This window comes from Trichomycterus rosablanca, chromosome 14 (assembly GCF_030014385.1).
Source record: "Trichomycterus rosablanca isolate fTriRos1 chromosome 14, fTriRos1.hap1, whole genome shotgun sequence".
NCBI lineage: Eukaryota > Metazoa > Chordata > Actinopteri > Siluriformes > Trichomycteridae > Trichomycterus > Trichomycterus rosablanca.
In genome coordinates this window covers 31,340,316-31,355,044 of record NC_086001.1, presented here as the reverse complement: position 1 = coordinate 31,355,044, position 14,729 = coordinate 31,340,316, and the positions used below count along the sequence as shown (strand labels likewise).

General features: G+C 36.1%; 1 protein-coding gene, 1 non-coding gene and 1 pseudogene across 2 annotated transcripts in view; 1 reads left to right on the top strand and 2 right to left on the bottom strand.

Annotated features, from left to right (window-relative positions):
* Positions 1–14,729, bottom strand: part of LOC134326292 (zinc finger protein 850-like) — a 321,599-nt gene that overhangs the window by 80,574 nt on the left and 226,296 nt on the right. The window lies entirely within an intron of this gene.
* LOC134327051 (zinc finger protein 850-like) overlaps positions 8,174–14,729 on the top strand; it is a 77,533-nt pseudogene continuing 70,977 nt past the window's right edge.
* On the bottom strand, positions 14,584–14,657 carry trnan-guu (transfer RNA asparagine (anticodon GUU)). Its single transcript has one exon. It is a non-coding gene; the product is annotated as a tRNA-Asn (tRNA).

Sequence of the window (14,729 nt, the reverse complement as noted above, 5' to 3'; positions counted from 1 at the left end):
TCCAGAGTTGCATTAATTTTTCCCCAAGATCTTGTATTGATGACAAGATTCAATATTTTCCTCGAAGATGATGTTTCCCCACTGTCCTTCCACTTTTTAATAATGCGTTGGACAGTTCTTAACCCGATTTTAGTAGTTTCAGCTTCCAATGGGAGGCTCTTACCTATTTGCTTAGTTAAATCCAGGTGGTGACCTTTTTTTGCCAGGCAGTGTAATTGCATACAAGAATAATAATTATAAAAGTGAACAATATTGTAAATATAAATACTATACTACGCATACACAATACTACTAAACATACTACATCTACTAATACATCCTATATACATACCATAAATATTTATCACACACATATATCACATATACATATATGGCAAATATTAATACTATCCTATACATACATTGACTGCTTTGCTGCAGAATGAATTCTGTCTCTCTGCACCTGCAGAAGTATAGGGGTTCGGATAGGGATTAACAGACTGAAAGCCTATTATTAAGTTTTAGTAAATCTGCTAGTTTATTGCAGTAAATAACCTGAAATAGAAAATCTGTGCAATTTAGGTTCTGTATTTTTTGTTTATACATTTAGCTATTTAGAGACAGGACATTCTGTTTATGTTGTTCTGTACATCTAATAACCCCATCTACCATATGGAAGTCTACCATTTATTTTAGCTCAGTGTCTGTGTAATTCACATTCCTGTCTGAGTTTATTAACATGGTGCATAGTGCTGATCTTTTACAGGCCAATGAATTAGCAAAGTTCTACTTGCTGTCCATGTTTACTGCAATGTCAGAGAGAAAACTCAAGTATAACAAGTACACTAACAAGTATTTTAGTAAAACAAGTATTTTTAGTAGTGAGAAAGAAGAAGTTTCCCATAATAAAAATAATATAAAGAAGTACAGACACTTCAGTTAAGTTAACTGTCATCTACAATTAACTTTTAAAATAACTTTCTATAAAAAGAAGTTTTTTGTTCGTTATTCAGTCACACAAAGAGAACAGTTGCAAAAGTCACTGAAAAGACTGCCACGGTCTTTTACGGATGTAACTAAATAAAATACCAAATAATACACCAATCAGCCACAACATTAAAACCACCTCCTTGTATGTATACTCTTATTCTATCAGCTCCACTAACCATATAGAAGCACTTTGTAGCTCTACAGTTCCACTGTCGTCCATCAGTTCCTCTGCATACTTTGTTAGCCCCCTTTTATCTTATTCTTCAATGGTCAGGACCTCCACAGGACCACCTCAGAGCAAGTATTATGGGTGGTGGATCATTCTCAGCACTGCAGTGACACGGACGTGGTGGTGGTGTGTTAGTGTGTATTGTGCTGGTTTAAAAGGATCACACACAGCAGTGCTGCTGGACTTTTTAAACAATGAGTCCACTTACTGTCCACTCTATAATTGTACACACCTGCTTTGTTGGTCCACCTTGTGGATGTACAGTCAGAGATGGTAGTTCGTCTGTTGCTTATTATTGTATTACTATTATTATTATTATTATTATTATTGTTGTTGTTGTTTTGATTATTATTGTTATTATTATTATTGTTATTATTGTTGTTGTTGTTGTTATTATTATTCTTGTTGCTTATTGTAGCTTTTACGTTATCCACAGTATTCAATGAGCTTCAATTATTTTAGCAGCTGTTGTCTAATGCTAGAAACTGTTAGCCTTTTAGCTAACGTTACCTGAAATGTTTCAGTTCAGACTACCAGTTAACCTGAAACTCACTAGATAACATTACCTAACAGTTTCCATTTCCAAATTGCTCTCTATCTTAATCCAAAACTCATTAATAGACTTTCTGCTTACTTTTCGCTAAGTAAAAAGTTGTTAAGATTAAATGTTTATTTACCTCACACGAACGAACGATTCCTCTTTTTCAACGGCTCGCGTCGCACTGTTGCCATGGTGATGCTGTTCTGCCGGTGTTACGGAGAATTCAGTTCCCCCTGTTTCCCCTTTAACGCGCATGTGCAAAAATCACGACTTTTTTTTTCAGTCGCTTCGTTGAGCGTCGGTTTATTTGGAATATGTGTTTATAGCGGTATGTTCTTTTTAAATTTCATGTTGTATGTTAGGTTGTTTGTGATTAAATACATACTTTAAAGTACTGAGTGAACTACTGTCAGAGGTTTTATTGCTCCACCCCGAGGTTTTCACACTGCTGTCTTTAGCCTTGCTGTCAATCAACTAGAATTAACGTGTCAGATTTATTTGTAAATAAATCCTTATTCAGGACATGCTCTGATTCACACACTAGTTTGTTTATTCTCGTTTTGTCACACAAGATAAAGTTTTGGTGGAGATACAAATAAACTATATCGTACAGGACAATAAAGCAGTCTGTGTTATTATTTAAGGTTACTCATCTCAGCTGCACTACCATTTACTTTCAAGAATAGTTTCATTCATGGTGATCTCTCTTGTTCATTTAAACTTCACAAACTGCATCCATGTGATTTTAAAATTAACAAACAGTATATAGAACAAGTTTAACCTATAGATCAGTCACTAACAACACAGGGGGGAACACATTTACCTGGGGAATATGGTTCCCCACATGTATATCACTGTGTGTGTAATTATAAAACACTAGAGTGATGCTGGTGATGTATTTACCTGTTGTCATTATGTAGAACAAGTTTAACCTATAGATCAGTCCATTATACTAACAACACAGGGGGGAACACATTTACCTGGGAAATATGGTTCCCCACATGTATATCACTGTGTGTGTAATTATAAAACACTACAGTGATGCTGGTGATGTATTTACCTGTTGTCATTATGTAGAACAAGTTTAACCTATAGATCAGTCCATTATACTAACAACACAGGGGGGAACACATTTACCTGGAGACCTGGAGAAAATGGTTCCCCACATGTATATCACTGTGTGTGTAATTATAAAACACTACAGTGATGCTGGTGATGTATTTACATGTTGTTATTATGTAGAACAAGTTTAACCTATAGATCAGTCCATTATACTAACAACACAGGGGGGAACACATTTACCTGGAGACCTGGGGAATATGGTTCCCCACATGTATATCACTGTGTGTGTAATTATAAAACACTACAGTGATGCTGGTGATGTATTTACCTGTTGTTATTATGTAGAACAAGTTTAACCTATAGATAAGTCCATTATACTAACAACACAGGGGGGAACACATTTACCTGGAGACCTGGGGAATATGGTTCCCCACATGTATATCACTGTGTGTGTAATTATAAAACACTAGAGTGATGCTGGTGATGTATTTACATGTTGTTATTATGTAGAACAAGTTTAACCTATAGATCAGTCCATTATACTAAAAACACAGGGGGGGAACAGATTTATCTGGAGTCCTGGGGAATATGGTTCCCCACATGTACATTACTGTGTGATGATTTTTTTTTTTTAATGCAAACTACAGGCACACACACATTTTAAAAACAAAATATCTGTATTAGAAATTGGTGTTAAACTAAATTATGCATATATTACAATTATGCAAATATGTAATAAAGAAATCCACCTCAATGCAAATTAAAACTTAAATACATATTTATAGCTTAATAAAAATATATATTTTTTAAAACAAAATAAAATAAAATCTGGGATGTGCCCTGGGATTGACTAGCATCACATCCATAGTGCACTCCTGCCGTACGTCCTGTTTCCCCAGGAACAGTTCTGGATCCTCCACGGCCATGACCAGGATAAAGCAGTTAGTAAACAGAAATGAATGATTAATTTACTATCTACTTTTTAAATAAACTAAAAGAGCAACATAAAATAAAATACAGCAACAAGCAAACTTTTTAGAAATAACGTCCCAGTTAACCTTGGTCTAATCTTCAGTACATACAATACACTTCCTCTACTGGTGGGTTGCCAACACATGACTGGTGGTACCATCTGTCACATCCATCACAGGCAATCTCAATGATTACACAGTCCTTCAATTGATCAATAAAAAGTCACACAATAGTTTTATGGTTACATTAGACTTCTCAATTACAAGTGTAGCTATAATAGATATGTACACTATGGGCCAGTGATAGCTCAGTGGTTAAGGTACTGGACTAGTAAACAGAAGGTTCCCGGTTCAAGCCCCGCTACCACCAAGTTGCCACTGTTGGGTCCCCCTGGGACCCTTAACCCTAAATTGCTCATTGTGTAAGTCGCTTTGGATAAAAGTGTCTGCTAAATGCTGTAAATGTAGATAGATCACTTTATTAATCCCAGAGGGAAAGTCAAGGACATATGTAATAGCATGGTGCAATGAAAAAGCCAATAAAATTAAGGCATTATTTTTATTTCTTTAGTCATGTGTTGGCAACCCACCAGTAGAGGAAGTATATTGTATGTACTGAAGATTAGACCAAGGTTAACTGGGACGTTATTTCCAAAAAGTTTGCTTGTTGCTGTATTTTATTTTATTTGCTCTTTTAGTTTATTTAAAATATAGATAGTAAATTAATCATTCATTTCTGTTTAGTAACTGCTTTATCCTGGTCATGGCCGTGGAGGATCCAGAACTGTTCCTGGGGAAACAGGACGTACGGCAGGAGTGCACTATGGATGTGATGCTAGTCAATCCCAGGGCACATCCCAGATTTTATTTTATTTTGTTATAAAAAATATATATTTTTATTAAGCTATAAATATGTATTTAAGTTTTAATTTGCATTGAGGTGGATTTCTTTATTATATATTTGCATAATTGAAATATATGCATAATTTAGTTTAACACTAATTTCTAATACAGATATTTTGTTTTTAAAATGTGTGTGTGCCTGTAGTTTGCATTTAAAAAAAAAATCATCACACAGTAATGTACATGTGGGGAACCATATTCCCCAGGACTCCAGATAAATCTGTTCCCCCCCTGTGTTTTTAGTATAATGGACTGATCTATAGGTTAAACTTGTTCTACATAATAACAACAGGTAAATACATCACCAGCATCACTGTAGTGTTTTATAATTACACACACAGTGATATACATGTGGGGAACCATATTCCCCAGGTAAATGTGTTCCCCCCTGTGTTGTTAGTGACTGATCTATAGGTTAAACTTGTTCTATATACTGTTTGTTAATTTTAAAATCACATGGATGCAGTTTGTGAAGTTTAAATGAACAAGAGAGATCACCATGAATGAAACTATTCTTGAAAGTAAATGGTAGTGCAGCGGAGATGAGTAACCTTAAATAATAACACAGACTGCTTTATTGTCCTGTACGATATAGTTTATTTGTATCTCCACCAAAACTTTATCTTGTGTGACAAAACGAGAATAAACAAACTAGTGTGTGAATCAGAGCATGTCCTGAATAAGGATTTATTTACAAATAAATCTGACACGTTAATTCTAGTTGATTGACAGCAAGGCTAAAGACAGCAGTGTGAAAACCTCGGGGTGGAGCAATAAAACCTCTGACAGTAGTTCACTCAGTACTTTAAAGTATGTATTTAATCACAAACAACCTAACATACAACATGAAATTTAAAAAGAACATACCGCTATAAACACATATTCCAAATAAACCGACGCTCAACGAAGCGACTGAAAAAAAAAGTCGTGATTTTTGCACATGCGCGTTAAAGGGGAAACAGGGGGAACTGAATTCTCCGTAACACCGGCGCTGAATCAGAGACTGGACGCTGGGCCACACAGCCGGACAACCAGCGTCGGCGCGCACGCGTTTCTACGAGCACCAGACAAACCCAGCTGTTGTAACAACTGGACCGGATCTGGCTACATTGATTCTGGCCGATTCTGACACTCGGCCGACTGTGCCGATAGAAAAGTGGGAACTGGGCCAGATGATTGTGCTAGCCGGGTTATTACTCATTACTTATTACTCATTACTCATTACTTAACTAAAATTGTAATGGGATTACTTTACTCATTACATCCTGGAAAATATAATCTCGTTCCTCATTACTTTACTTTCACGTTACATTCTAAACCCAAACAAATACTGTATACTGGAATTACATCTACAAACAAATTCCATTTATTTACTTTATTTATTTAGTTTCAGAAAAATCCTCTCTTGTGCAGAGATGTGCCTGTGTTTGTTTCTGCTTTAAAACACAAACGCCATGAACCAATCAGATTTAACATCATTAAACAAGTTTATTCCTTAATTATTTGTCCTTATACTAGAAGAGCGACTCGGTTCCTTTAGTTCATTTCAAAGAATCGTTCAATAGAATCGGTTCGTTCCCCCAACACTGTAGCTGAGAGATACAGGGCTAATGGAGATGTTTTACTGCTAAGCTGCTGTTCAACTCCAGTCCAGTTGGTGACGCTGGTGCGTCTTAAGTTGTTCTGCCAACCGCCATTAAACATCATAAGAAGAACAAGAAGCTGCTGCGTTTGTACTGTAGAGCCTCATCTGTAAGTAAAATATGTATTTAATTATAACCCTTATATTTAATTATAACCACATTCTAATTAATAATAAAACTAGAGTTCATAATAAAACATCACTGTGAGGATTTGAGGAGTTTTAACTCCAGTTTTTTTTAAACACACAAACTTTTAGCTGCTCCGCTAACTGTTAGCATCACACATGATTCAGTACTGATGAACCGATTCATTGAACCGATGAATCAGTGGATTGTAACGGATTCAGAGTTTATTCATTATTAAATCTAACATTTTGATATAAACGCGTCACATTTTCAGCTTTGTTTACAGTGTTTAATGTTTGATACAAACAGCGAGTTCTTGTAGCTTTGTTTACAGGTTGTTTTACAGGTTTATAGTAAAAGTTAAAAGTATTAGTACAGCACTGTTATTGGGAGTGGATGAGAAACTAGATGTAAAGAACATCAGACTTCATCATTTCACTTTGGGCCACAAAACCACTTCCACCAAACTCAAAGGGTTGTTTCCCAGACAGGGATTAAGGCTTATAGTCCAGGACTACATTTAGCTTTAAATAGAGAATCTCCATTCAAAATGCTGTGTAGTCTAGGACTAGGCTTAATCCCTGTCTGTGAAACCAACCCAAAAAGTTCTATTAGAAGTCTTTTCTGTCTGATGCTGCTCAGTCCCACAATAGTTTCAACATTTTCACTCTGTTTACAGCCTCACAGCATTAAAAATAAACAGTTAAAGAGTCTAAAAGAATTTTCCTGGATTTCTCTTTAATAGGGAATAAAGTACATTTGTCTATCTGTCTGTCTGCCTGTCAGATCTTTTAATAATGCAGTCAGCAGAAGAGGGACACGTCACCCCCATAGATCTACAAAATGAAGGATTCCAAGTGAAACTAATAAAAAAGGAGGAGGAAGAAGATGGAAGTTACTTCTGTAAGTAAATGTGGAGCAATTTGCCATGTTAGTGCAGTACAGTGTGGTTAGTATAGTAGAAATAATAAGAAAATTTAGATAGTGGGATTAGAACCTGTACTGTACCGTACTGTCCTGTGGAGAAGTGCTGATACATTCCAGTCTGGATTAAATCTAAGTAGTATTTATTTGTGGTAACTAAACCCACAACCTTCAGTTTCCTCCAGTTGTTGAGTTTCTTCTTCACATATTGATGAATTTCAGGTGAAGGATCTTTAATCCCTGTGGAACACGTCACCTCTGAGGAACACTTCACCCCAGAGGACCAACAGTGTGGAGGTTTCCAGATGAAGCCTGTGAAGAAGGAAGAACCTGAAGATAAAGATGAACTCAGTAAGTAAAAATAACATTTATTATTGAATTGATTTGTGTCTATCACTAATACTAACACTAACAGCACCACTAAACCACTCACAGTCACGCAAACGACTCTAATCTCTATTTACACAAATAAGAAAACTGTTGAGCCCAACTTGTGAGAATCTGTTCAGCCATAATAATAGAGACAGCAGCTGATCTGGTGTTAAGAACCACACAAACTACAATAATAATAATAGTAATAAGTTTAACTTATATAGCGTCTTTCAGCAAACTCAAGGTCGATGTACAATGACAAAACAAACATAACAGAAGGGATCGATTACACATAGAATTCAAGAAGAAAAATTAAAGTATTGTGTATAGAGAAATTCACAGAGAGAAGAGATCCAGCAAAGAGTCGAGCAGAGAGTTCTAGAGTGTCACCCATAGTGGACAACCTAAAGAAATTAATCATTCATGATGCATTATGGTACAGGACTTTATCATCAGATCAGTTTAACATTTACTAACAATCTTTATTATTTATAATGTTATAAATGTATTTGATTATTTATAATGTTATAAATGTATTTAATTATTTATAATGTTATGAATGTATTTTATTATTTATAATGTTATGAATGTATTTTATTATTTATAATGTTATAAATGTATTTTATTTATAATGTTATGAATGTATTTTATTATTTATAACGTTATAAATGTATTTGATTATTTATAATGTTATAAATGTATTTGATTATTTATAATGTTATAAATGTATTTGATTATTTATAATGTTATAAATGTATTTTATTTATAATGTTATGAATGTATTTTATTATTTATAACGTTATAAATGTATTTGATTATTTATAATGTTATAAATGTATTTGATTATTTATAATGTTATAAATGTATTTGATTATTTATAATGTTATAAATGTATTTGATTATTTATAATGTTATAAATGTATGTGATTATTTATAATGTTATAAATGTATTTTATTATTTATAATGTTATGAATGTATTTTATTATTTATAATGTTATAAATGTATTTGATTATTTATAATGTTATAAATGTATTTATTATTTTTAATGTTATAAATGTATTTGATTATTTATACTGTTATAAATGTATTTGATTAATTATAATGTTATAAATGTATTTGATTATTTATAATGTTATAAATGTATTTGATTATTTATAATGTTATAAATGTATTTGATTATTTATAATGTTATAAATGTATATGATTATTTTCTGCTTCAGAACTGAACAAGGATTTCTGCTGCTCCTCATGTCCACGTTCCTCTACAACCCAAAATCAGCTCCACAATCACATCAAGAGCTGTAACCATGATAAATATGAGACTCTGGTGAAGATTAAGACTGAACATGAGGATCTGACGCCCACCAGAAGCTCCAGTAATCAGCAAACGTCCTCTGGTACTGTCAGCATTAACACCTCTCTCAGTCCCACACAGGAAGAAGGAAACGTCTGCTCACAGTGTGGGAAGATCTTTAGTACCCAGGGTGCTCTCAAAATACACCAGCGCATTCACACTGGAGAGAAACCATATCAGTGCTCACAGTGTGGAAAGCATTTTAATAGACAGAGTCATCTCAAAAGACACCAGCACATTCACACAGAAGAGAAACCATATCAGTGCTCACAGTGTGGGAAAAATTTTAATACACAGAGTAATCTTAAAGTACACCAGCACATTCACACTGGAGAGAAACCGTATAAGTGCTCACAGTGTGGGAAGAATTTTAATACACAGAGTAATCTCAAAAAACACCAGCGCATTCATACTGGAGAGAAACCGTATCGGTGCTCACAATGTGGAAAGAGTTTTAATGGACAGAGTGCTCTGAAAAGACACCAGCGCATTCACACTGGAGAGAAACCATATCAGTGCTCACAGTGTGGAAAGAGTTTTAATGGACAGAGCCATCTCAAAATACACCAGCGCATTCACACTGGAGAGAAACCGTATCAGTGCTCACAGTGTGGAAAGAGTTTTAATCGACAGAGTGCTCTCAAAACACACAAGCGCATTCACACTGGAGAGAAACCGTATCAGTGCTCACAGTGTGGAAAAAGTTTTAATGGACAGAGTGATCTGAAAAGACACCAGCACATTCATACTGGAGAGAAACCATATCAGTGCTCACAGTGTGGAAAGAGTTTTAATCGACAGAGTGCTCTCAAAATACACCAGCGCATTCACACTGGAGAGAAACCGTATCAGTGCTCACAGTGTGGAAAGAGTTTTAATGGACAGAGTGATCTGAAAAGACACCAGAACATTCACACGGGAGAGAAACCGTATCATTGCTCACAGTGTGGAAAGAGTTTTAATGGACAGAGTGATCTCAAAATACACCAGCGCATTCACACTGGAGAGAAACCATATCAGTGCTCACAGTGTGGAAAGAGTTTTAATATACAGAGTAATCTCAAAAAACACCAGAGCATTCACACTGGAGAGAAACCGTATCAGTGCTCACAGTGTGGAAAGAGTTTTAATCAACAGAGTGCTCTCAAAACACACAAGCGCATTCACACTGGAGAGAAACCATATCAGTGCTCACAGTGTGGAAAGAGTTTTAATGGACAGAGTAATCTAAAAAAACACCAGCGCATTCACACTGGAGAGAAACCGTATCAGTGCTCACAGTGTGGAAAGAGTTTTAATATACAGACTCATTTCAAAATACACCAGCGCATTCACACTGGGGAGAAACCGTATCAGTGCTCACAGTGTGGAAAGAGTTTTAATAGACAGAGTGCTCTCAACATACACCAGCGCATTCACACTGGAGAGAAACCGTATCAATGTTCACAGTGTGGAAAGAGTTTTAATATACAGAGTAATCTCAAAAAACATCAGCGCATTCACATTTTACAGAAATGATGTTCACAGTGTTGGAGCTGCTTTGCTAATTCATCAGACACAAGTGTGACTCATCATCTGTTACTAGTGGTGTCTCTCAGGGCTCTGTCCTGTGGCCTCTACTATTTATAATTTACCTGCTTCCCATTGGATGTATCTTTAGGAAATACAACATTCAATTTTATTGTTATGCGGACGACACCGAGCTATACCTGTCCACTGTGCTCACGGCTACTCTTCCTCCTCCATCTCTCTCTGATTGTCTAATAGAATTAAGAACATGGTTCTTTTACAGTTTTCTCAAATTAAATGCTGATAAAACTGAAATTCTTCTAATAGGTACAAAATCTCCTCTCTCTAAATCTAACAAATTCTCAGTGATGATGAAGAACTCAGTCGTCTCTCTTTCCACTCACAATCTTTCATTTCATGCACATATTAACAATATCACACAATCTGCTTATTTCCATTTACGTAACATAAATCGTCTTTGTCCATTCCTTTCTCCTAGAAGTGCTGATGTTCTTGTTCATGCCCTGGTCACATCTTGAATTGATTATTGTAACTCTCTCCTTTTTGGTCTACCTCATATGGGAGCTAGAGCTTTTAGCTACTCTGCCCCACATCTCTGGAACTCTCTCCCTTGCCTTAAAACGTGTTTTTTAAACTTGCCTACCCTTAATCTGTGTAATTAATTATGTACTGATGTTTTGTATTGTAAGGTGTCCTTGAGTGTTTTCAAAGGTGCCCATGAATAAATTGTATTATTATTTTTATATGTTGGCACAGATGTTACTTATAGTGGGGTCAAAAAGTATTTAGTCAGCCACTGATTGTGCAAGTTCTCCTACTTAGAAAGATGAGAGAGGTCTGTAATTTTCATCATAGGTACACTTCAACTATGAGAGACAAAATGAGAAAAAAAATCCAGGAAATCACATTGTAGGATTTTTAAAGAATTTATTTTCAAATTATGGTGGAAAATAAGTATTTGGTCAATAACAAAAGTTCAACTTAATACTTTGTAACATAACTTTTGTTGGCAATGATAGAGGTCAAACGTTTCCTGTAAGTCTTCACCAGATTTGCACACACTGTAGCTGGTATTTTGGCCCATTCCTCCATGCAGATCTCCTCTAGAGCAGTGATGTTTTGGGGCTGTCGCTGGGCAACACGGACTCCACAAATTTTCTATGGGGTTGAGGTCTGGAGACTGGCTAGGCCACTCCAGGACCTTGAAATGCTTTTTACGGAGCCACTCCTTCGTTGGCCAAGCGGTGTGTTTTGGGATCATTTTCATGCTGGAAGACCCAGCCACGTTCCATCTTCAATGCTCTCACTGATGGAAGGTTTTGGCTTAAAATCTCACGATACATGGCCCCGTTCATTTTTCCCTTAACACGGATCAGTCGTCCTGTCCCCTTTGCAGAAAAACAGCCCCAAAGCATGATGTTTCCACCCCCATGCTTCACAGTAGGTATGGTGTTCTTGGGATGCAACTCAGCATTCTTCTTCCTCCAAACATGACGAGTTGAGTTTTTACCAAAAAGTTCCATTTGGGTTTCATCTGACCACATGATATTCTCCCAATCCTCTTCTGGATCATCCATATGCTCTCTGGCAAACTTCAGACGGGCCTGGACATGTACTGGCTTAAGCAGGGGGACACGCCTGGCACTGCAGGATTTGAGTCCCTCTCGGCGTAGTGTGTTACTGATGGTAGCCTTTATTACTTTGGTCCCAGCTCTCTCCAGGTCATTCATCAGGTCCCTCCGTGTAGTTCTGGGATTTTTGCTCACCGTTCTCATGATCATTTTGACCCCACAAAATGAGATCTTGACCCCAAGGGAGATTATCAATGGTCTTGTATGTCTTCCATTTTCTTACAATTGCTCCCACAGTTGATTTATTCACACCAACCTGCTTGCCTATTGTAGATTCACTCTTCCCAGCCTGGTGCAGGTCTACAATTTCTTCCTGGTGTCCTTCGACAGCTCTTTGGTCTGGGTCATGGTTGAGTTTGGAGTCTGACTGTTTGAGGCTGTGGACAGGTGTCTTTTATACAGATAACGAGGTCAAACAGGTGCCATTAATACAGGTAACGAGTGGAGGACAGAAGAGCTTCTTAAAGAATAAGTCACAAGGTCTGTGAGAGCCAGAAATCTTGCTTGTTTGTTATTGACCAAATACTTATTTTCCACCAGAATTTACAAATAATTTTTTTAAAAATCCTACAATGTGATTTCCTGGATTTTGTTTTTCTTATTTTGTCTCTCATAGTTGAAGTGTACCTATGATGAAAATTACAGACCTCTCTCATCTTTCTAAGTAGGAGAACCTGCACAATCAGTGGCTGACTAAATACTTTTTTACCCCACTGTATATAACTTGTGTTTCACACATTTTCATTGTTTGGCTTATATCACTTGGAACAATCAGTTTTGTACAATCTGATGTTTTCATATACTTGAGCAGTTGCTACAGTCTGAGCAAATGGCCACCTATCCAGTCTAGAATTAGTATTGTTATGGTCATTTATGTGTCATTTATGTATTTTGCTTGTTATTGCTTGTTTGCTAATAAAATATCTACATATTGAACCTTAATCCTCGGTCTCATTATTGATTCCTGAAAGCTTCTGTCCTGTTTTTAGATAAATAAAAACACGTCCCAGTCAGTGTACTGAAGAGCAGAGAAGGCTACCGCTAGCCAGGTCTTTACCTGTATTAGTTCTGGTTTGTAGCGACTGGTGAGCGGTCTGCTAGAATCAACATAACAGAGGTGTGGTCTGAGTACCACAAAGTCCACATAGGAGTGAATAAACTGACATTGTTCAGCTCACGTATGGCACTGAGGTAAAAGATATTTGGTATAATAAGAACATCAACATTTTTCAAGGCTGTTCTTTGGTTAAAAACGTCTCCATATAGATATTATGTCACTAATTACACTAAGTCCTGATTGCTAAGTGCAGTTCTGTGTTCAGCTGTATTGAGGACATCGACATTTTCCTCTGGCATGTTGTTACATTTTAACAAAAAGCATCCATTTTTTGCTAAGATAACAATAACGACACTTAGCATTGTTATTGTACTGGAATTCTGGGTTCAGCTATCAGTGATATCATAATGTATCAATTATTACACTTAGCATTGATTAATAACTGGAATTCTGGGTTCAGCTCTATTGAGGAAATCAAAATTTTTCTCAGTTCTGACAAAACTTTGCCATTCTTTGACATCAGACTATGTTGTCAAATAATGAAACATCAAACTCCAAACATGTTAAAATCACCCTTCCCTCCCTACTCTATACCTAAATTACAGCTCCTTTATTTTAGCACCAGTTTATTTTCTGTAAAATAATGAAAATAACTCAGTCCAAACATTGAGTGGGGGTACAACGAGAACGTTAGCTTTTAATATTACAAGAGTACCATGCAATAACATGACAAACTCAATTCTCCCATCTTCCCTACACTCGCTCCCTATGCCCTAGCATTGCACACCTGCCACTCTTAAAGGGTCAGACAATATATTTGTAAATCACATTACATGACATCTTTCATCGCAGAATTCACTGCAGCAGTTTAAAAGATGCAATTTATTTGCGTTTTTTTTTTTTTTTTTTACAAAAGTTATTTAAAATGTAGCGAATTACAATTCTTAATACAAAACATACTTAAGTAAAAGTAAAATTACTGGTTGTAAAATCTACTTTTAAAAGTACAAGTACACAAAAAAACTACTCAATTACAGTAACACGACTAAATGTAATTCGTTACTCTCCACCTATGTCTACTGTTAATATGTTTCCCAATTGAACTGAAAACACAACCTGAATTGATGTTTAATTGTTCATTAAGACTTCACTAACAGTTATTACCATCAAGCAAATGTAAAGCATATTTCTATATGAAGAGCATCTGTTTCCAGATAATATACACTGAGGTTTATGATCAACAGGCATGGTTGTGCAATAAAAGACTCTCGTCCCTGGGTGGGCTTGAACCACCAACCTTTCAGTTAACAGCCGAACGCGCTAACCGATTGCGCCACAGAGACACTTTGTGCACAATAAAAGTCTTTTATTGCACAACCTGCCTGTTGATCAAACGGATATGAGACACAACAACA